The sequence below is a fragment of the Pinus tabuliformis genome, chromosome 3_1 (assembly GCF_031772625.1).
Source record: "Pinus tabuliformis cultivar Carrire ecotype Pingquan chromosome 3_1, CPIR1, whole genome shotgun sequence".
In the NCBI taxonomy this organism is placed as follows: domain Eukaryota; kingdom Viridiplantae; phylum Streptophyta; class Pinopsida; order Pinales; family Pinaceae; genus Pinus; species Pinus tabuliformis.
In genome coordinates this window covers 71,871,355-71,884,209 of record NC_142301.1, presented here as the reverse complement: position 1 = coordinate 71,884,209, position 12,855 = coordinate 71,871,355, and positions in this window count along the sequence as shown.

Sequence of the window (12,855 nt, the reverse complement as noted above, 5' to 3'; positions counted from 1 at the left end):
TTCTTTGCTCCACTTTCTCTCTTTTAGAGATCTCTTGGTTGCCTTTCATTCTTCATCATACCATGGATTTTCCAGAAAAGTACTTGCAACTCCCTTCTTGTGGTGGGACCTTTTGCATGCACTTAATGCCTTGTGAAGTGTTGGGATCAACAAACTGCAATGAGCATGACAACCCGTCTCAGTGGTTATCTTATCTGCCACAACATCTATAATATGAAATTGCTGCTTAAGAGCAACACTGAGTCTTTCCACGTTTTCCTAATTTATGAGGATTTTTCTTTTGTAAAGAGATTTCTTTTGTATTCCAAGAGTTTGCCTATTGTGTGGACTACTATGGGCAAAATCCAACGTAACAAATAGAGATTCATGATCAAATTTCATTTCGATAGGACAATTCCCAATATCAAACTTCAACAGTGTAGAGTTGAAACTTTGAGAGAAAATTACATAGTCTACCACACTATGACCATTGTAAGTTTTGCATGTGATGCCTCCCGAAGCTGGCCATCACCTCATTCCATTGCAAATAACCATGCTAAACAAACTACAGAGCCCCTAATTCTGCCTCAAAGTGCATCACACCCCCATTCTCATCTTGTGAATCCGTTTCCCAAGGTTGACCACCCCCTAATTGTTTTCTCCTCTTTCTTCATTGCTCAACTGGAGGGTTTGGTTGTTAGTTGTCTTTGCGTTAAAGTCCCTTATTAACAATATTTCTCCAAGAGGGATGAATAAAAATATATCTCTCTTCAATGAGGCATACCGGTCTTCGTTATCTAAATTTCTTCTTTTATAGATCTTTGATTTTATTTTTTGGGGCAAAGTAACAAGTTGCCAACTTGAAAGTAACCTTCTTTTTTGTTATTTGCGGCCAAATGTATTGTTTATTCAAACACTGTTTTTCTACTTTTACAATTCCACACCATTTTTCATGTATTAGCACTGGTACTCCCTCGTGTCCTTTACCTATCTCATTCCCTTTGTTCCAAACTGAAATATTCTTGTAACCCTCGAAATCTAGAACCTTGCATCCATCGTGTTCATGTGTTTGTACAAGAATGATAATATCTTTCTCCTCTGCTATGGGCCCCTACCTTAGATCACTTCTCCATGGATAACCTCTGCAAGTCCAACTTACTACCTATAAGCAGTCCAATGGGGCCCCTATTTATTATTTCTTGTTTGGGAACCGATCACTGATTTAAGTTTTCCCGTTTTTCAACCATGCTCGTTTTCTCTCATTTCTCGCCGCTTTCACTTTTTCCCACTCCTTTGTTGTTGATCTTGTTGAGCAAGAGTCAAGTCCTCATTCGTGTGCGTCTAAGCAATCCTCTATTTCTAAGGATCATATTCTTATCCTCTATACACCTCAAGATAACTCTTACATGTCTATTTCTTCCTCCCTCTACCTTCTTTCTGATCCTGCTTGCTTGATGAATACAACCCGTCCACTTCAATTGGTCTTTAAGAAAATCCCTTGCTAAGATGTCGATCCTTTGATTTTCATTGTAGTCCCTCAATCCTTTGATAATGATATTTGTAGCCTTGCCTTGCTTATCTTGTTATTTGAATTTTGATTTGCTTCTCAATGATTCCTTTTTAATTGTTTGATGACCCACTTACAACTTGTGCCCATGATTTAGCCTCTTCTATCCGATCTTTTAGTTGGTTTTCTTTAGTTTCTAGTTTGACCAATGCTCACTGAATCTCTTTTATTTGTGTTGTGTCCTCTTCTTTAACTAATTTTGACTTCTTAAGGCTGACTACCCTTATTTGCTCTAATTCTTGTTTCAAGGCAACCACTTCTTGCTTCCCTTTTTCAATTTTACTCTGTATATTTGCGATTTGTTCCTTAACAACTTTATTTTCTCTCTCTAATTTGCCCTTGAACTCGACAATTTCATTTACTTTGTTGACTTCATATCACTTTTTCGCTTCTAAAATTTCGAGTCTCCTTTTCATGTTCATTAGCTCTTAGTCTCGATGACCACATTAATGGTGTTGATCTGGATGTTAGCCTCCCTCTTATGTGATGAAAACAATTGTAAGTCCAAAACAATTAAATTAATTAAAATCAAGAAAGTTGGATTTAATCCTATTTTTCTAGATTGGGTTCGTTCTTCATAGATAAGAGTTAGTTTAGGTCTAGTTGGTTGAGAGATTTTCTCCAACTAGTTAGGCTCCTAGATTAGTGTTTGTTGAGATATTTTTTCAACCATAGTGTCTACGATAGACTCACTATCTTGAGACAAATTCTCCTCATGTATTTATATGTATCATAAAGATTATTTTAATAATGAGAATGTGAGGAATACATCAAGGCTCCGACCTTTTCCGCCATGTCTGATTTTTATGTCTCTGGTATTTTTTTTATGTCTGTTAATTTTATTTAATATTCTACATGTGGTATCAGAGCATATGGTTTGCTCTTTGGGATTGGGAGAGTGATAAGATTTGTTTGCAATTGCGTTGTTGAATATATGAGAAAATTATTGTGTGATAGAGCTATCTTGTCCAAGCGAGAGGAAAGAGTTGCGGGTTCTTGGTGTAGTAGGAGGAAATTTCTACTAAAATTGGTCACCCACCAATCTGTCGCAGAAGCTCAAAAATGAGGAGTATTATGCTATAAGAAAAGCGAAACTTCTCACCCATCTTATGTTGTCAACATGGAGAGAATTTGTTAGCATGAGGGAGCAGAGCAATGAAGGTGACGAAAAGAGGAAACTGGAAAATTCAAGGCGTAGCTTTCTTCGAGTGCAATAGCTCTCGCTGTAAGAAAAGGCAAAGTTTGATGTAAATCCTTCGTGGTTATGTATTCAATTCTGAGAGTTCACATAATAATGTGACAGAGTGTGTGAAAAATGATTCAAGCAATGGGTGTGGAGCTACGGCTTATGAGTACTTTATAATTCAACGAAAAGTGTGCACATGAAGACTTTCAAATTTTAGATGGTAGCAAATAATTGAACTGTGTCTAATTATTCTCCATTGATGAATATGAGAGGGAAAGAATAATCGCAGAAGAAGAAGACATGCTCAGATTCAAGTACAAGAGGATGGGCGACAACATTCAATAGTTGTTGGGGAAATGATGCTTCATCCTGCATAACGGTAGTGAAGCAGCACGATCATCAACGATCATCGTTGACTGGAGAGCTAGAGGATGCATAAAAAAGACTCTTCAAAAGCGTGGAGGTTTATGGGCAAGACAACTTCAGTAACTGGATAACGATAATCACATTCCACTATGCAACCATTGCGATATAATTCACCAGAGCTAATGTGTGGAATGTAGATCTCATTTGATCATAATCCAAGATTCTGCAACATTGAATACCATCTCTATGTTTTAGCATAAAAGTGCAATTGGATTTCAATTCGTCATGTGGAGCCCCGATAAGAAATCTTTCTTTGCCATTTGGAGTGTGGTGACCTGTTGTGAAATAGAGTTGAAGCTTAAGCTTTGCATTGACGTGGTTGTGGATTGCGTTTGATTTGAGTGAGGTGGATCATCTGTTCTACAACATGATGATCTCGTCCCTCAAGGAAATTATAATATGCAAAATGTGGAACTCAAAGGAGCATGAAGAAAGTTCAAATGGAAGTTTACAACGAAAAAGATTTGGAAAAAATACTTATGTTTATGGTATGTATATTTTTTTATAAAGAGAATGGTGCATGTTTTAAATCAAAACCTAAATTTTATTCACCTTTTTCGGTGGTGCTGCTTCGCTGATTTTGTCGAGACTTTTAGTCTGACAAACACTATCATTTTCATTGACATTTTCCCCCCTTTGTCAACTCAAAGGAGAGACAATCTTCTTCAAATTATTTCTGAACTCCCCCCCTTCAGGTGTAGGAGTGCTTCACTGGTGTACTCCCCCGTTCAACTGCATGGGAGTACCATCTTCATTTTTACTGTTGGCTGCAATATGTGTGAGTGAATTCGATTGTACAACTTATACAATCTTCTAACCGTGGATGACCATTTCTAGGGATCAATCCATGAATAATTTATCTTCAATCTAGTTGATTGTTGTTGTTCCCTGCATTGCGCTGATGAATGATTTGACTTGCCACAATGGTGATAATGATGGATATCAAAACATTGATCTTCCAGATGACCGGTTCTTTGACAATGAAGGCATTTTCATTTGAATGCAACTTCAGTTTGTGTGTATTTCTGGTTGTCTACAACTTCAGTCTGTTTGTCTTCAATTTTCTCAAAACTAGCCGTTGTGATTTGTGCAAGAAACCCTGCACTGACAAACTTAATGGGCCTTGAATAATCTAGGATATGCAAGTTGGTGTCATATTTGACATATCCTAAGCCTTGTTGATTTTTGTTACTTTGAATTTATTCCCATGGATCGATGATGGATTTGGAAGAAAATTGAACTAGATCAGAGACCACTTCGACACTTGAAGTTGGTTGGATCAGTGACTTGGAAGCAACATCTTTATCTTCATCTGTACAGATGAAAGACTTGGAAACATCACTCTTTTGTTGCAACCCATCTCTTTGAAGTTGTGACTCTAGTTGAAGAAACTCAAACATTTCATGTGCATGTTGAAGATGCACTTGAATATCAGCGAGAGTTGTTTTGCTGATGTTCATCATGTTGCCAGCTGATGATAAAATCAAATTGTTAAGAATTTGGGACAGTTGAATGTGTGTTGCCATGTTAGCTTGCACACTTTGAATTCAGGCTCGCTTGCACTGTTGCTTATCGCTGATGCTGTAAAAACTTGCTAGAGTTTATAGCTTGGTTTCTAGAACTCTTGATTTCACGCTCGCTTGATGACAATCACTTTGCTTGAATGCTTCAGTGACATCTTGTGAATGCTTCAATCAACTTCACATTGGCTCGCTTGTTGTAGATGTCGTGCTTTGAACTTTCGCACTTGATTTTGACACGCTCGCTTGCTTGGTTGTTTGAATGACACGCTAGCTTGTTTTGATTGGTTGAATGACACTGTGCTTTCTTGAATGTACTCACTAAATGTGCGTATTTTAAAAAAGGAAGGGTGTCGAACACTGTCGAAAATGCACCCAAGAGACAAATGAAGACTTACTTGACTTACTTGACCAGTTGACTCATCCAAATTTCATAGCCAAGGGACACCCCACCAAGACTCCGAGCACTACTCAAACACTTAAGGTTCAAAAGGTGTCACCAGCAGAAATGGTGGAAAGAAGAAAACAAGGATTGTGTTACTACTGTGATGAAAAATACTCCTCGGGGAATAAATGCAAGGAACCCAAATTCTTTCAAATTGATGCTATCGATCATAGTTCATCTGAGGAAGCCCCACCATTTGAGGGACCAGAGGAGGAAGATGAGGACAACCAGCTGGAAAATGAGCTCCCAGCTACACCTGAAGAACCAGTTATCTCGCTTCTTGCTTTGGCAGGAATTTTTTCTCCCCAAACTCTCAAACTCAAAGGTTTTGTTAAGCATCGCCCTGTAGTAGTCTTGATTGATAGTGGCAGTATGCATAACTTTATCCATCAAAGAGTCGCTGAAGCAGTGCATTGTTTTGTGAGAGCAGTCTCTAATTTCCAGGTCCAGATTGCTAATGGGGGGACAATGAAATGTGAAGGCCGCTGTGAAAATGTCAAACTTCAAATGGGGGATTATCACCTAAAGACCCACATGTTTGCCATCAACATGGGTGGGTGTGACATTGTCTTGGGTGCTGAATGGCTCCGCACACTTGGCCCAATCACAATGGATTTCTAGGAGTTATATATGAGCTTTAAGCAGAATAACCACACACATACCCTTTGCGGACTCTAGGCAGGTGCTCCTTCTATCATCAGCTCGCATAGGATGGAAAAATTGTTAAAAAAGGGCCACCATGGAGTTATAGCCTAATTTAATGCCATCCAGGCCTTCGAACCCACTTCTCTTCATATTCATCCTAATATGCAACAGGTATTAAACAACCATTTGCAGGTCTTTAACAAGCCTCATGAGCCTCCACCTTCGAGAGGGGAACATGATCATAGCATTACTTTGGTCTTAGGGGCACAACCACCAAATGTGTGCCCATATAGATATCCTTTCGCACAAAATAATGAAATTGAAAGAATCGTCAAGGAACTCTTGGAAGCTGGTGTCATTCGTTCTAACATTAGTCCTTATTCATCTCCTGTGGTCATGGTGCTCAAGAAAGATGGGGAATGGCATATGTGTCCAGACTTCAGGGCCCTCAACAAGCTAACGGTCAAAGATAAATTTCCCATCCCAATTGTTGATTATTTTCTGGATGAACTAAATGGGGCTCAATTCTTTACTAAGCTCAAACTTCACTCGGGCTATCACCAAATTTGCATGAAGGAAGTAGACATTCCAAAGATTGCTTTCCGAACTCATGAAGGCCATTATGAATTCTTGGTCATGCCATTTGGTCTCTGTAATGCCCCATCCACTTTTAAGAGCCTCATGAATCACCTACTCAAACCATATCTCAGAGAATTTGTCCTTGTTATATTTGATGACATCCTCATCTACAACCTCACTTGGGAAAAACATTTTCAGCATGTAGATCTACTCTTGCAATTGCTCCGGAAGCATAAATTATTTGTCAAATTGTCCAAGTGCTCTTTTGGCATGGAAGAAGTTGAGTATTTGGGCCACATTGTGGGGCGTGAAGGTGTCAGGGTGGATCCCAAAAAGATCGAGGCAATGCAGGATTGGCCTCAACCAAATACCTTGAAGAGTTTGAGAGGATTTTTGGGTCTCACTGGCTACTATCGCAAATTTGTCGGCAATTATGGTTGCATTGCTAGACCCCTCACTCACCTTCTCAAGAAAAATTCATTCCTCTGGAATGATGAAGCACAATAGGCATTTATAGCTCTAAAAAATGCCATGTGTTCCACTCCCGTATTGGCATTACCCGAATTCACCAAACCTTTTGTGATTGAATGTGATGCTTCAAGTACGGGTATTGGAGCTGTCTTAATGCAGGAAGGTTGACCCTTGGCCTTCACTAGCAAACAATTAAGTGGGAAAAATATGTGACAATCTACCTATGAGAAGGAGATGATGGCCATCTTACATGTAGTGGATACCAAGCGACCATACTTATTGGGGTGGCGTTTCCAAATCTGCACAGACCATCAAAGCCTTAAATATTTTTTGGAGCAACGCCTATCCTCGCCACAACAAAATAAATGGCTAGCCAAAATGTTGGGATATGATTATGAGATAATTTACAAGAAAGGGCACGAAAATTCCATAGCAAATTTTTTATCACGCCAGTTTCAGGAGGAAAGCACCCTGTTAGCAATCTCTCTTCCCATTCCAGAGTGGATGGAAGACGCTTACAAGGAATGGCTTTCACATCCTTCGCTCTCCCAACTCATTAATAAATTGCAGACGGATCCAAATTCCACAGCGGGCTACTCTTGGCAGGATGAGATTCTTCACTACAAGGATAAAGTAGTGATATCACCAACATCCACCCTCAAAAGTCACATTTTTGGTAGAGTTGCACTCATCTCCCACTGCAAGCCATTCAGGCTTTTAGAAGACTTATGCTCGCACTTGACGTTCATTCTTTTGGACAGGCATGAAAAATGACATTCTTAATTTTGTAGCTGAGTGTGATGTGTGTTAGCGCCACAAAGGAGAAACAATCAAATCCTCAGGCACATTACATCCATTTCCCATCCCTGCCTCAATTTGGACGGAGGTTTCTATGGATTTCGTTACTGGTCTTCCAAAGTCAGCAACAAGTAAGTCATCATGGTGGTTGTGGACAGAATTTCTAAGTATGCTCATTTTTGCGCCCTACCCCACCCTTTTACACCAACTTTGGTGGCTCAATCTTTCATGGACCAGATCTTCAAATTGCATGGCATGCCCACTTCCATTGTGTTTGATCGTGACCTGATCTTCACCAGTAACTATTGGCAAGAACTCTTCAGGCTACAAGGTACCAAACTATAACTCAGTACTTCCTATCATCCCCAAACTGATGGTCAAACTGAAGCAGTTAACAAATTTCTGGAGACCTACCTCAGGTGTTTCACTTCAGAAAAGCAACATCTATGGGTACAATGGTTACCTCTAACCGAATGGTGGTATAATACTAACTATCATGCCACCACCAAATTGACTCCATATGAAGCCGTTTATGGTCAACTCCCTCCTTCACCTACTTCTTATATCCAGGGATGCTCGAAGGTACAAGCAGTGGATCAAATCCTATAGAACCATGCAACCATGCTGGCCCACCTCAAAGAGAATCTCCATCAAGCTCAAAATCACATGAAGCAACAGGGAGAACAACATCGTTCAAAGCAGGAATTTCAAGAAGGGGATTAGGTATTCTTGAGGCTGCAACCATATAAGCAAACATCACTCAAAGACAAGGGTTGTCAGAACTTATCTCCAAAATTCTACAACCGTATCAAATACTTCAGCGCATCAGAGAAGTAGCCTACAAGTTAGCCTTGCCATCCACTGCAAAAATCCATCCCGTCTTCGATGTCTCATGCCTCAAGAAAGTGGTTGGGAACCATTGCAGAATTCAAACCAATCTACTGGAATTGGATGAACAAGGTTCAATTTGGCTCCAACCTGAACAGGTCCTTGACACGCGAGAACGACACCTGCGTGACCGCACAATCAAGGAAGTCCTCGTCAAGTGGAAAGACACCTCTCCAGAAGATGCAACCTGGGAACCAACCATTGTTCTTCAGCAGTTTGTTGGGTCCCTATAATACTAGTGATTACCCCATTACTATTGTAGTTATACCCCTTATTAATATTTTTGTGCCCCTATTGCCCCCATATTGTTATTACTGTGCCCCATAGAATCCCTCTATTGTTATTTTTGTGGCTTTATATTATTATTGTTAGGTCAGCTAGGTTATATTGTGACTCCTTAGACTCCTATATATAGAAAGGAGGTTTTGTCATTTGAATCATCCAAGAATTGTTCATTTATGTAATGTAAAGGAGGTTGCCCCCTCGAAGAGGCTGAATTCTAAGGTGTTGATCTATCTTTTCTATCTTTTCTTGAGCTGGTTTCATAACATTTGGTATCAGAGCTTTGGATTCTAGGCTTTCGCTGCTCCAAACAGGTCATCGTGGAATTTTCGCTATAACTTTTTTTCTGCAACGTTTCAGAAGCTAAAAAAAAAAACCCATTTGAGAAGACATTGTGCTGAATCTCGGATCTGAATTTCAGAGCGTTTTGCGCTATATTTGTGGAGATATGATCTGAGGAAGTTGGTCTTTTTGCAGACTCCTGAATTACATTCCAAACAGGTGACCTGGGGAAAATCATCATAACTTTTCCCTGAGCATTTGATTGAAATTTCGTAAGAAGGTACAGAAAGAGGACGGACTGTAGTTTCTTGTATATATTTTTTAGAGCCAAAGGACGAAACAGTGACTCGTGGCACGTCATACAAGTTCGCTCTACTGAACTAGTCTATAATCATGTCACTTTGGGAGATTTCACATAACTCTTCCTTGGAGAATCCAAATTGGATCAGACTGGTGGCATTGGAAAGAGGACACAGAGGGCTACCACAGCTTGCAATTTCAGAACTAGATGATCTGAAATTACAGAGATACATCAGAGGCAATATCGAGCTCCTACAAAGTGAAAAAAAGATGTGTAGATTCTTTTAAATTTTTGCTTAAGAGTGGTTTGAAAATTTATTTTGAAGGAATTCAAAAAGCTAGTAGAGCATTATTATTCGTAACTGATGCCCCGAGGAAAGAAAATGCAAACACCTAGTAAGGAACCTGAAATCTCTAGCATGACTCATGAAGAAGAAGAAGAAATGCTATATGATATATCAAAATTACAAGAACAAGTGCAACAAGTGTCACTTGCACAAAAAGCAACAGAATCTAAGATGGATGGTTTAAGGAAAGATGTAGAAGCTAAGATGGATGGTTTAAAGAAAGGTGTAGAAGCTAAGATGGATTGTTTAAAGAAAGGCGTAGAAGCTAAGATGGATGGCATGGAAGCTAAGGTGAATGGTATGGACGCTAAAATGGATGGCATGGATGATAAGATGGAAGAATTGAAGATAAATATGAATAAGTTGCTACAAGAAATGGTCACTAATGGTGAAAGGGTACTAAAGGAAACTCATAATGAGAACAAAAGAAATGTTAATCATGATTCCATAGACTCTAATGTTGGATCGAAGACTCACCATATTCCAAAAATCGATATGAGGAAGTTTGATGGCAAGGATCCCGCCACATGGATATTACAGATGGAGCAATTCTTCGATCTCAATAATGTGCAAAACACACAAAAAGGTACATATGGAAACTTCATATTTGGAACCAAATCAATTTGTATGGTATCAATGGATTTGCTCTCATAAACAATTTATCACTTGGGCAATTTTTACGGAAGAATTGATAGCACATTATGAGGATACAAAAAGCAACACTTTTTTTAGCCAATTGATAAGTCTCAAACAAAAGGGTTCAATAATGGAGCACATTGAGGAGTTCCAAAAATTGAACATAAGGGTAAAAGATATTCTAGAGGAGCATAGGATTGATGTGTTCATAGGGTCTTTAAAGGATAATACCCAACATGATGTTCGCCTTTGGGAACCTGATTCATTAGAGAAGGCATTCAGGTTAGCAAGAAAAATGGAAAGCAAAATTATGGCAACCAGGAAGCATACCACTCACAACTATAAAGACGGAAGTGTTGTTGCCCCTAGTCTTCCACAACCTATAAGGTTGAAACCACAACAATTGGAAGAAAAAAGAGCAAAAGGGCTTTGTTACAGTTGTGATAGCAAATACACTAAAGGTTATAAGTGTGCTGAGAAGAAATTATTCTACATAGATTGTGAAGAGGAAGAAGAAAAGGAGCAAGAAAGGTCAAAAGAAGAGGATATACTCCAGGAACAAAGCCTAGATGAAGAAAAAATAAATCCGACCATATCTTGTAATGCATTGGCGGGAATTACCACTCCTCAAACCATCAAGATAGAAGGACAAATCAAGAAGAAAAAGGTAATAGTGTTGATTGATTCAGGAAGCACCCACAATTTTATTCATTGTAAGGTAGCAAAAGAATTGAATTGCTTCCTATATCCAGCACCAGAGTGTCAAGTGATGATTGCAAATGGAGGAACAATAAATTGCTCTGGAAAGTGCCATAATATCAAGCTATCCATGGGAGAATATGTATTGACTAGCCCAATGCTTTCCATTCCAATGGGAGGTGTTGATGTTGTACTAGGAGTCCAATGGCTACAATCCTTGGGTACAATAGCTTTTAATTTTCAAGAACTTTTCATCAAATTTTCTACGGAAGGAAAGGAAGTTGAATTAAGGGGTATTGCAGGGAAACCAGGAAAGATAATCAGCTCTAATGGTATGACAAAGCTTCTAAAAAAGGAACAAAGAGGTGTAATTGCACAATTATGTTCGCTAGATGTTTCCACATCGGAATCATCTATTTCTCCAGATCTCCAAAAAGTCCTGGACAATCATTCCAAGGTATTTGAGACTCCCAAAGGTCTCCCACCTATGTGTGATCATGATCATGCTATTCATCTGATTCCAGGAAGTGTTCCTCCAAACATCAGGCCGTACAGATATCCCTATGTCCAAAAGAGTGAAATTGAACGTATGGTTGCAGAAATGCTAGAGGCTGGTATAATTCAACCGAGTCAAAGTTCTTTCTTTGCTCCAATAGTATTGGTGCACAAGAAGGATGGATCATGGCGCATGTGTCCGGATTATAGGGAGCTCAACAAGCTCACTATTAAAGATAAGTTCCCCATTCCCGTCATTGATGAATTACTGGATGAATTGCATGGATCAATTTACTTCACCAAGTTGGATCTTCGTTCAGGATATCATCAAATCAGAATGAAGACTGAAGACATTCCGAAAACAACATTTAGAACTCATGAGGGTCATTATGAATTTTTGGTCATGCCTTTTGGCCTTACCAATGCACCTTCAACATTTCAAGGTTTGATGAATTCAATTTTCAAACCATTCCTTAGAAAATTTGTGTTAGTATTTTTTGATGATATACTAATCTACAAAAAGTCTTGGAAGGATCATGTTGAACATGTTGACAGGGTGCTACAACTATTGGAGGAGAAAAAATTATATGCAAAAATATCCAAATGTTTCTTTGGAGTCCAGGAGGTGGAATATCTGGGTCATATTGTATCTCATGAAGGAGTTAAGGTAGACCCTAGCAAAATTAAAGCCATTAAGGAATGGAAAATCCCCACATCCATAAAGCATCTGCGAGGATTTCTCGGGTTGACAGGGTATTATCGCAAGTTTGTTAAGAATTATGGGAGAATAGCAGCACCTCTAACAACATTATTGAAGAAAGATGCATTTTCATGGACTCCGGAAGCAACAAAGGCCTTTGAACATCTTAAAGAGGCAATGTGCCAAGCACCGGTCTTAGCTACACCGGACTTCACAAAAACCTTTATTGTGGAATGTGATGCTTCAGGAAATGGAATTGGTGCTGTTCTAATGCAAGATGAAAGACCCATTGCTTTTGAAAGTCGTCCAATCAAAGGAAATTTTTTAAGCAAAGCTATTTATGAGAAGGAAATGTTGGCAATACTCCATGCACTTAAGAAATGGCGACCCTACCTAATGGGAAGACACTTCAAGGTAAAAATGGATCATGATAGCCTTAAATACTTTTTAGAACAAAGATTATCCTCTGAAGAGCAACAAAAGTGGGTCACAAAGATGTTGGGTTATGACTTTGAAATCATCTACAAAAAAGGGAAGCAAAATGTGGTGGCAGATGCACTCTCAAGAAAGGATGAGGATGTGGAAGCATTGTTGTGCGCCATTTCTATTA